Raw genomic sequence first — 11,793 nt, 5'->3', positions numbered from 1 at the left:
TGGACTTTGTGGTTTAGTGAGGTGGCTAGTTGATTAAAATTCTTGAACTTGTTGCAGGAAACTAATTAAGCAGCTAATGTGTGTCTGCTATTTTTCCTTTGCTAATGAAATGCTGTTCTTTTTTCAGAGGATGTGACCCATTTGTAATGTGGAGGATCGAAAACTGAAGAATGATCCCATTTGTATTTCTTCTTAAAACTGCCAGTTATAGATTTCACCACTGACCGTACGGAGAAATACAAATGCTGGGAAAATGCAGTCAAGTTCTCAGCAGTGATCATTGTAGATGGGTAGAAAAACATACCTTTACTTTCTCAGTGCGCAAGTCAAGTTCTCCATGATAATCTTAGTGAGGACGTTCTCAGTTCATTGTTCATTATATTCATTGTGGACAGATCCAGTTCACTGTGATTATGTTCAGTTTAGTACAGGAACATTCGGTGTGAAAATGTTCCACTCATCATCTGTAAATTCAATGTACATTGTTCGAGTTCAGCATAGTTATTTTCCTCTTGTGTATTCTATGCACTGATAGGCTTAGTTCCTATCACTATTGGTCATTTATGCAAATATGTTTCCCTATTATCCAGGACAGGTCTCCTTCAGGATGATCGATCCAGCTTGGCTTAAGATTACATTCAGCACAGCCAGATACAGGTTCACTTTAGGCATATTTGGTACTGCAGTGAGGTTTGACACATTACAGACAAGCATGGTCCAGTCAGTGTGGACTTCAATGATCATTGTGGTTATACCTATAGTGGAAATTGACAAGTTCAATAAATATGTATTCAACTTTTAATGAACTGATCGATGCAGTTGCATTCGATGTGGTCTGACTCAGTTCAACACAGTTACATTTGGTATTGAGAAGTCCATCATAAACTGATTCCATTTAATTTACACAGATCCCATTCTCCACATGACAGTTTTAGTTGACAAAGTCCGATTCTGCATGATTTTTCTCATGTTGACTCTAACAACTGACTTAGAGGACTATTGCATGTTGCTGAGGATATATTTGTTCTAAAACAAAACTAATTCATTTGGAAATTTGACGGGCATGACTGACTCTATCTGTTACATAGGTTCTACCGGAGCTATGTTGACCCTTCATTTTTTGAATTTTAAGATTGTTAAAATCCCCCTTTATTTTGATTTGCTTTTGGAGTTGATGCCCCGTTCAAGAAGTCTTCATTAATTGGACACTTTTAATAAGTCTATAAAGACTCACTCCAAACTGTCCCAAGGTGAGTTCACTTCTATCCTGGTCCTTCAAAGTGAATGAAGGTTGGAAATTTTGGAGACATTTGTCAGAATTCTATTAGATTTGTAGGTAAAATAAATTCTTCTGCTTCATTCCTTACCAATCTTTCACCAGAGTCTTGTGTGTGGCCAGACCAGGTGGCAGCCTCTCTTACCTGATCGATATTATTGAACCAGCTAATAATTGATCACCATCCAGCAGTTTTCAGGGTCACAATTCCCCCCCAGTCCCTGCCCAACAAATTACCTGCTTCGATTTAGTTTGATTTATTTATTGTCCTGTGTACCTAAGTACAGTGAGACACTTTGTTTACAAGCAGTACAGGCAGATCATAGTGAGCAAGGACATTTGGATCATCGGGTGAACGGAAAAAAAAACTTAGACAGAGGCATCCAGGTTACATCTTACAGGGTGTGCGTGAGGCAAGATAAACATTAGCAAGATCAGTATTATTTCAAGTTAGAGAGTCCATTCATCAGTCTAGCAACAGCCAGGAAGAAACTGTTCCTGAACATGATGGTGCCCATGTTCATGCATCATGGCACGTTGACTCAGTGGTTAGCACTGCTGCCTCACAGCACTAGAGACCTGGGTTTGATTCCAGCTTTGGGTGACTGTCTGTCATGAGTTTGCACATTGTCCCGGTGTCTGTGTGGGATTTCTACTGGTGCTCAGGTTTCCTCCCACAGTCCAAATGTATACAGGTTAGGTGAATTCGCCACACTAAATTGCTCATAGTGTTCGGTGCATTAGTCAAGGGGAAATGGGTCTGGGTGGGTTACTCTTTGGAGGGTTGGTGTGGAAATCTTGGGCTGAATGGCCTGTTTCCACATTGTAAGGAATCTAATTTCTAATTAAAAGAATTCTAATTTCTATATTTTCTGCCTTACAGAAGAGTTTGTAGGAGAGCTTTACCAAGGTCTAATGGTCTTTGATGATGTTGGCAGCCTTTCTGTGGCAATGAGACATGTTAATGGAGACAATGGATTGAAGGCTGGCTTCCTGAAGAAGGGCTTATGCCCGAAACGTCGATTCTCCTGTTCCCTGGATGCTGCCTGACCTGCTGCGCTTTTCCAGCAACGCATTTTCAGCTCTGGCTTCTGTAATGGTCTGGCTATGCACACAACCTTCTGTAGTAATTTATTTTACAATTCTAGGCAACGTAGTTGCCAAAGCAGGCCATTGTGCGCCCTGACAGTATGTTTTCAATGGTGCATCTGTAAAGATTTTGGTGACAGTCCTTCTGTGTCCTCATGATTCATTCAGCTCAGTTTCACAACCTGACTTTGTGTGTTTTTTTTAATTCTCTCTCATACCACATTTGTTTTCTTTTTAATATCAATATCAAAGGGTTATGATATTACAGTCTCCTGAATTTTAATAATGGTTCATGGATTGAAATAATCAACAAAGATAAAGTGTTACACATGGAAAGGATAACTCTGGAATAAGCTGTTAAGGGACAAAGACATGCTGTTACGTAGAACTTGAAAGCAATTAGCCATGTCCGGGAAAAATAAGGAGTGGAGATTACATAAACAAAGTGCTCTGTCACCCTGTTTGATAACTGGTGTCTACAATCAGACAGTTGAGGCCAAGTGTAACAAGGAATAAAATAAGTTATTTCTGAAAAGAATCCAAGCTGCAATCTCATGGACTCCAAAAGAATAATCAATATTTTGGATGAAGTGACTCCAAAGATTTATCATTAATATTGCATCATCGACCTGAAGGATGCAAATCTATATGAGAATCCGACACCAGAATGCCGCCTTTAGCAGAACTTCAAAGAACAGCACTGCATAAGGATTGAACCCCAGGTACTTCCAGAGATAGGCACTGTTGGTTGGAATCATAGCTAAATTCCACCATTACACAGGTAACAACCAAGCTCAGTTGAAACGCGTAACTTTCTTACTTAAGGGTTCTTATTTCGGTTGCAACATGCAATAAAGTTCAAATAATTATTTCAGTACTTGATTATGTATGATTCCTTGATAAGTAGCCAAATTAAAGAAGGTTGGGGTGAATTACCCACAACAGGTCTTCCAGGGGGAAGATTTTCAGTCATGGAAACTGAAACTAATATCAGGATCTGATACAGTTGTACAACTTATTGCAACCTGACTATAGTTGTATTTTGGTCATGGACGATATGTTGACAATGGAAAGAAAAGAAATCCTGTATTCTTTTTGTGGGAATCAGTATTCAGTTAAATTGCTTGGCAACATCCAAATCAGAACCAATTGAAACAAATGTCTGGTTAAGCAGTCACCCAGTTCTAACTGAGGTCATCACCAGTGTGGCTGTATTGTGGAACCAGCATTCTCAAACAATTCTGTAATCCAACCCTTAAATATGCCTCAGACCTCAGTCGGGCTGAAAATTGACAGTGGGAACCCCTACAGATTCAGGGTACAACGTCACTTCCGGTTTCATGCAACAAGCAGATCAGCTCAGTTATAGCTGATTGTAGTAAAGGTTTGGGCCCAAGCTTGATGGAGCAAAGTTGATTGAGAAAGATTCAAGTTTATTGATTCAATTAGAAAATGGCTGCCTGAGTGAATTCCTAATTAAATATCTTGAGGCTTTTCAGGGAGACCTCGGATTGTCAAGGGAGCCAAACCCACCTTACATGTTGACCAAGGAACCGTTCCATGATTCCGTAAAGTCTATCCAATGCCATGTGCCTGCTGTGTAAAGATAGAGGCATGCGCCAGAAGACTAAGTTAAAAATCACACAACACCAGGTTATAGTCCAACAGGTTTAATTGGAAGCACACTAGCTTTCGGAGCGACGCTCCTTCATCATGAATGTAGAACTCTGAGCTCAAAAACTGCATGAATTTATGTAAAACTCTGTTATCTCACTTTTTAGATTAGAATCAATCTAAACATCAGGTCATAACAGAGAATACAGGGGGCTAACACCTTCAACATATTGTCTAGCTATCACCATTGTTATCAGCTAACCCGAGAATGCAACTTTTAAAAAAAGGTTTTGTGATTTACACATGCAAGAAGTGAAACTATCACTGTATTCTAACAGATGAAATGCTTAACAGACAATCAATTTTTCAATGTATAATTTCAGTTACATCACACTGCAAATTTTTGCTATAAATTCTGTGTTACAATCGAGCCCTCCGCTATCACGTGATGAAGGAGCGTCGCTCCGAAAGCTAGTGCTTCCAATTAAACCCATTGGACTATAACCTGGTGTTGTGTGATTTTTAACTTTGTACACCCCAGTCCAACACCAGCATCTCCAAATCATGGCCAGAAGACTAGCAAGTGAAGGCATCAAGCCTGGCATCAAGCCATCAATTCCACAAACTGTGAAGCCTGATAGGTCAGTCACCTTTGTGGGGATTTCAAACAAACATAAACCACGACTCATAACTTGCTAAATACCCTGTGCATTGCATAAATGAGTTATTTGTGAGGTTAGGGGTAGGGGTGGGGAGGTGGGGGTAGGGGAAGGTTTTCCTTCACATAGCTGGACAAGAGCCATATGTAGATGCAATTGCGATTAGTTGAGGATTCCCAAAAGTATACTACAATTAATATTGGTAAGGGTTGGTACCAGTACGTAGGGCTGCATTTTGCGTAATACCAGCTATTTTTTGGTGGATGTTAGAAAACATTTAACGGGGTCTACTCAAGATTTCCACGTGTCTGGATGATGTGCTAATAAGCGGGAAAATCAATAAAGAACACCTAGAGAACTTGGACACGGTGCTTAAGCATTTCTCCAAGGCAGGGGTATGCCTTAGCAGGGAGGACTGTGTTCCTAGCATCCTAAGAGGAGCGACTTGGGTTACAGAAAATGAAGAAGGGCTTATGCCCGAAACGTCGATTCTCCTGTTCCCTGGATGCTGCCTGACCTGCTGCGCTTTTCCAGCAACACATTTTCAGCTCTGATCTCCAGCATCTGCAGACCTCACTTTCTCCTTACAGAAAATCGTACCCATTGGAAAATAAAGTGAGGGTGATCAAACGTGCACCATTTCCCACATCTGTACCCGAGCTTAGATTTTTCCTGGGGTTGGTGAATTACTATGGAAAACTTATACATTAACTGGCCTCCATCCTGGCACCCTTAAGTTTGCTGTTGAGAAAGAATCAGCCTTGGAAGTGATCTCGTAGCCAAGACACAGCCTTCAGGGAAGTGAAGAAGCAGCTATCGTAATCTGAGATGCTGACACACTACAAAAAGAAGCAAGAAATGGTGTTGAAATGGTATTGGCATAATACTGGCTCATTGGTGGCCCAGCAAAGAGGAGCACTCGATATCGTATGTTTCCTGAACTTTGGCTGATGAGAAACGAATATATACTCAGATAGAGAGTGAAGGTTTGGGTGGTCATCTTCGGTGTAAGAAATGTCCACCAATTCCTTTACGGACATAAATTTGTAACTTACAGACCACAAACCCTTGCTAAGGTACTTAAAGAGAACAGGGCCGTGCGACCCATAGCTTCAGGTCGAATTCAGTGTTGGGCTCTTATTCTGAGGGCATCTCATTACAATTTGGAACACTGCTTGGGAGGCCAAATGTAGGTGTCTAAAACCACCTTCCACTCACAGATACACCACAGGGGACGTCACCACAGGAAGAGTCTGTTGTAGTTTTAAACTTACTGGGCACTGTTCCAGTCACCACTGACAATGTCACACTGTGGATGCAACAAGATCCCACCCTCGTAATGGGAGAAAGGAAAGGTCATCAACCAGAATTGAATCCTGGAGAGAGAGCAGACCACAATAGAGGATGGCATATTATTGTGTGAAGCAAGAGTGATTATCGTAACAAAAGGTAACCACCAGATACTGGATGAACTCCACAAGCTTCACTCAGGGGTTTCCGAAATGAAGATGATGGTGCGAGGTTATGGCTGGTGGCCAGAATGGGATGCCAACATGGCTATGTTGGTGGGGCAGTATCCAGAATGCCAACAAGGACAAAAATCACTGGCAGCAGCTTTGTCACCTTCACGGGATTGGCCAGGCAACCGTGAACTCAGTTATCCATTGACCATGCAGGTCCTTTCACGGGATCTATGTTCTTAGTCATTGTGGATGTCCACTCGAAGTGGTTGGATATGCACAGAGTTTATTCATCAAACATGGGGATAGAACATAGAACATAGAACAATACAGCACAAAACAGGCCCTTCGGCCCACGATGTTGTGCCGAACATTTGTCCTAGCTTAAGCACCCATCCATGTACCTATCCAATTGCCGCTTAAAGGTCACCAAAGATTCTGACTCTATCACTCCCACAGGCAGCGTATTCCATGCCCCCACCACTCTCTGGGTAAAGAACCCACCCCTAACATCTCCCCTATACCTTCCACCCTTCACTTTAAATTTATGTCACCTTGTCACACTCTGTTGCACCCGGGGAAAAAGTTTCTGACTGTCTACTCTATCTATTCCTCTGATCATCTTATAAACCTCTATCAAGTCACCCCTCATCCTTCGCTGTTCCAACGAGAAAAGGCCTAGCACTCTCAACCTATCCTCGTACGACCTATTCTCCATTCCAGGCTACATCCTAGTAAATCTCCTCTGCACCCTCTCCAAAGCTTCCACATCTTTCCTAAAGTGAGGCGACCAGAACTGCACACAGTACTCCAAATGTGGCCTAACCAAAGTCGTGTACAGTTGCAACATCACTTCACGACTCTTGAATTCAATCCCTCTGCTAATGAACGCTAATGGGATGGCGATTGAAAAGCCATGAGCATCTCTTGTACACCCCCCTCCCAGCGATGTTGGTCACAAACAATGGGCCATCATTTACCAGCACAGAATTTGAGCATTTCTTACAATTAAATGGCATTTGGCAGTTAAGGATAGGTGCATTACCGTCCACCATCCAATCGCCTGGTGAAAAGAGCAGTCTGCACTTTGAAAGCAGGTGTAAAGAAACAGCCTGCAGTTTCACCCGATGCCAAAAATGTCCTGGTTCTTGTTTGATTGTAGGACTACCCCTCATGCAACTGGAGGGACAGCTCCAGCAGAGCTGCTAATAAGGGGACGACTTTGCACTGGATTAAACCTGGTCTGCGTGGACCTGGGGGCTGTGGGCAGAGGGAGGAAGGGTGAAACAGCACCAGGAATGGTGGACACAAGACTCCTCTAATCGACGGAGGTCGTTAATTCCAAGGGATGAAAATAGGAGTCAAAATGATGGATATCCCCCTGCATGGGTAAGAGGCATGATTGACACAAGGTCAGGTGCTGTGGTGCAAGCAGATGGACTAAGTGAATGCTGCAACATACAGACCATCTGGCAAGGCAGTAAAGACCTCTACTAGTGTCGAGAAACCCCTGAGGACGAGACGGCCAGTGCTGATGTTGTATTCTCAACATTGTTACCGCCTAAAGATGTATTTCAGCTGAGGCAAACCAGGTGTAAACAGACAGGCTATCGTCTGCACATGCCGGCATTATCTGAGGCAGAGTTGGAGGAACCGGACTTGGTGCAAAACCTGCACAGCAGAAGTTACAGGAATAAAATGACCCATGTTCCAGGACTTCAAGGGGAAAGGCATGTAATGATTGGAACAAGGTCAGCCAGGTCCAATCAGGGAGTCCTGGCTGACAGATATAAATAGGAGTGTCGTGGTTACGTTAGAGCCCAAATGTCCTTGGAGAAGGACGCGGTCTCTACCAACACCCTGGAGTTGTTCAGGGAGAGGTGGGCGCCGCAGGGAGTGGAGTGCATTATTTCCCCCTCCAACTGTATTTTGCCCACTCAGCTAACCCGTCCAACTCCTTCTGCAGCTTCCCCGCCTCCTCAATGATACCTGTCCCTCTGTCTATGTTTGTATCGTCTGAAAATTTAGTCGGAATGCCCTCAGTTCCTTCATCTAGATCATTAGTTGTTGTCCCAACACTGACCATTACAGAAGATGACATGTCACCAGTTGCCATCCAGAGAAGGACCCTTTTATACCCGCTCTCTGCTTCCTAACAGATAGTTAAGCTTCTATCCATACTAGCACTTTGCCCCTACACAATAGACCTAATGTTACTCAGTAGCCTTCTGTTCGGTACCTTGTCAAAGGCCTTCCTGAAATTCATGTGGATGACATCCATTGGCTTTCCTTGGTCTAACCTGCTCGTTACTCCCTCAAAGAATTTTAGCAGATTTGTCAGACATGACTTCACCTTGATGAAACTATGTTGACTTTGCCCTATTTTGCCATACACTTCCAAATATTCAGAAATCTCATCCTTCACAATGGATTCCAGGATCTTACCCATTACTGAGGGTATGCGAATTGGTCCATAATTTTCCATCTTTTGCTTTACAACAGGGGTATCACGGCTGTGATTTTCCAGTCCTCGGGGACCCTCCCTGATACAAGTGATTCCTGAAATATCACCACAGCCACCTCCATTATCTCTTCAGCTATCTTCCTTAGAACTCTGGCATGTAGACCATCTGATCAAGGTGATTTATATACCTTCAGGCCATTCAGTTTTTCTAGCACCTTCGCCTTGGTGATGGCCACCAAACTCAGCTCTGCACTCTCACTATCTTGAATTTTTGGGATATTACTCGTGTCTTCCACTGTGAAGACTGATGCAAAGTAATTATTTAGTTCCTCAGCCATTTCCTTGTTCCCCGTGACTATCTCTCCCGTGTCAGTCTTGTTCCCCATGACTATCTCACCCGGGTCACTTTCCAGCAGCCCAGTGTCAACTTTCGTCTCTCTTTCGCTCTTTATATATTTAAAGAAACTTTTACAGTCTTCCTTTATATTACTGGCGAGTTTACCCACATATTTAATTTTTCTCTGCTTATTTCTTTTCTTTGTTGTCCTCTGTTGGTCTTTGCAAGTTTCCCATTCCTCTTGTTTACCACGGCCCTTCGCCACATTGTATGCTTTGATGATATCCCTGACTTCCCAAGTCAGCTCTGATTGCCTCATCTTTTCATGCTTCGTTTTTCCTCGGGATGAATCTCTACTGTGTCTCCTGAAACTCCTGCCATTGCTGATCCACTGTCTTTCTTGCTTGGCTCGTCTCCCAGTCAATTCTACCCAGCTCCTCCCTCATGCCTCTTCAGATGTCCTTATTCAGTTGTAATGTTGTTGCTTCTGATTCTATCTTCTCCCAGTCAAATTGCAGAGTAAAGTTAATCATATTATTATCACCGCCTCCTAAAATTTCCTTCACCTTACGCTTCTTTATCAAGTCTGCCTTTTTGCACACCATTAAATCCAGTATTGTCTGTTCCCTATTGGGCTCCATCACAAGTTGCTCAAAAATCCATCTCGCAGGCAATACAAAAATCAGCTTCTTCCCAGTCCACGAGCATAGTGAAGTCCTCCGTGATTACTGTATCTTTGCCTTACCTACGTGACTTTTCTATCTCCTGGTGTGTCTTGTGCCCCAGCTCCTGACTATTGTTTGGAAGCCTATACTTAACTCGAACTATGGTTTGTTTTACCTTTGCGGTTCCTCAATTGTACCCACACTGATTCTACACCATCTGGCCCGACTTCATTTCTTATTATTGATTTAATTCCATTCTTACTAATAAGACAACCCCACCCTCTCTGCTGATCTGCTGATCTTTTCAATAGGATGTATATCCTTAAATATTCACCTCCTGATCCTGATCCCTTTGCCGCCATTTCACCACCACAACCTACCTGCCAATATCGATCTACGCCATGAGCTCAATTACCTTATGCCTCATACTGCCTGCAATCAGACCGTCCCTCTCCTCATTGTCATTCGTTTGTCCAGTGTGCTTGAAGGTTGATTGTCATCCCTTTCCAAACAGTCTGTCCTATTTGTGTCTGTGCCAGAGATTTTAACAACCTCTCACGAGTTCTGCATTCTTATGTCCTCCTTCAATTCAGGTTTTCTAATTTCCCCGCAAACTGATTCCCCCACCCCTTCACCCCTATTTCGTTTAAAGTCTTGTCTACAGCTATAGTTTACTAGGACACTGGCCCCAGCACGGTTCAGATCAAGGCCGTCGCATCAGAACAAGTCCCTTCTTTCCAATACTGATGCCAGTATCCCATGAATTCAAATGCATTTCTCCCACACTAACCTTTGAGCCATGCATTTACCTGCTTAATGTTATTGACTCTGTGCCAATTAGCTCCTGGCTCAGGTAGTCATCCAGAGATTATTACCTTTTTAGTTCCTTTTCTTGTTTTAGCTCATAACTGTTCATTCTCCCCTCGTAGAACCTATGCCCTAGTTTTATCTTCACCGGAGACAAAGACCACTGGATATTTACCCTCCCACTCCAAGTTCCTCAGCAGCCAACTCCTGTGCCCGGGCACCGGCAGGCAACACAACCTTTGGAATTCTTGACTCTGGCCGTAGAGAACAGCGTCTATGCCCCTAACTACACTATCCCCAATCACAACATCTGTCTTCTCTCCCTCCACTTGAAGGGTTCCCTCCATCAGTTAGTGCTGCGTTCGGTTGGCTCATCCTCTCTGCAGTCCCCGTTCCTGTCCACACAGGGAGCAAAAGCTTTGAATCTTTTGGACAAGGACAGGGGCTGAAGCTCGAGCAGCTCTACCTCCTGGATCCATCTACCTGCCTCACTCACTGCCACAACCTCCTGCCCCTGATCACTGACCGCATTTGAGTTAGCTCGTCTAAGGGGTGTGCCTGTCTCCAGAAACACAGCTTTCAGGTAACTCTTCCCCTCCCTGATGTATCACAATGTTTGAAGGTCAGACTCTAGCTCATCCAATCTGAGCCGGAGTTCTTCCAGCAACCAACATTTGCCAGAGACATGGTCATTGGGAAACATAATGGAGGATCCTTGGACCCGCAGCATTCACTCTGCTTTCTCTCCATAGTTATTGACATGACCTTAAGTGGATTCAAACTACTTTATTTATCGCTTCAGAGATAGTAGTATGCCAGACATTACAAATTGCAGAAAGTCTAATAAAATTCACAATGCCTCCCTACAAAACACTTCAGAAAAATGAATGGGCAACGAGCAGAGGGATACAGACTTTTAGAAAATAGACGACAGATATAGATAGAAGGTCTGGATCAGTGCAGGCTTAGAGGGCCAAAGGGCATGATTCTCTGCTGTAATTTTCTTTGTTCTTTGTTCCCTCAGAGGTGCCTGGACACAGTTGGAGTGGAAATCCTCTATTTGATGCATTTCATTTCAGCACTCCTGTGCAAAGACAAATACTTTTCAAATTCCACTGTGATCATATTTTGCTGAGCATATTTCATCCTCAGGGATCTCTTTAGACAAATGCAATCTTCGCCACACCAGCATAATGTTTGTGTGTGTGCCTCCTTGTGTGTGTGTATACCTGTGTGATGTGTGTGTGCTTATACCTGTTTTGTGCGTGTGTGTGTGTGTTTATATCTGTTTGGTATGCGTGTATGTTTATGTCTCTGGTGTGTGTGTGTGTCTGTGATATGTGTGCCTGTGTCTGTGTGGTATGTCTGTCTGTGTCTGTTGATGCTATTGTGATCTACTTTTCCCTCTATCCCCTTTCTCTC

Source organism: Chiloscyllium plagiosum, chromosome 44 (assembly GCF_004010195.1).
Source record: "Chiloscyllium plagiosum isolate BGI_BamShark_2017 chromosome 44, ASM401019v2, whole genome shotgun sequence".
NCBI classification, from domain to species: domain Eukaryota; kingdom Metazoa; phylum Chordata; class Chondrichthyes; order Orectolobiformes; family Hemiscylliidae; genus Chiloscyllium; species Chiloscyllium plagiosum.
Note: the sequence above shows the minus strand (reverse complement) of the source record.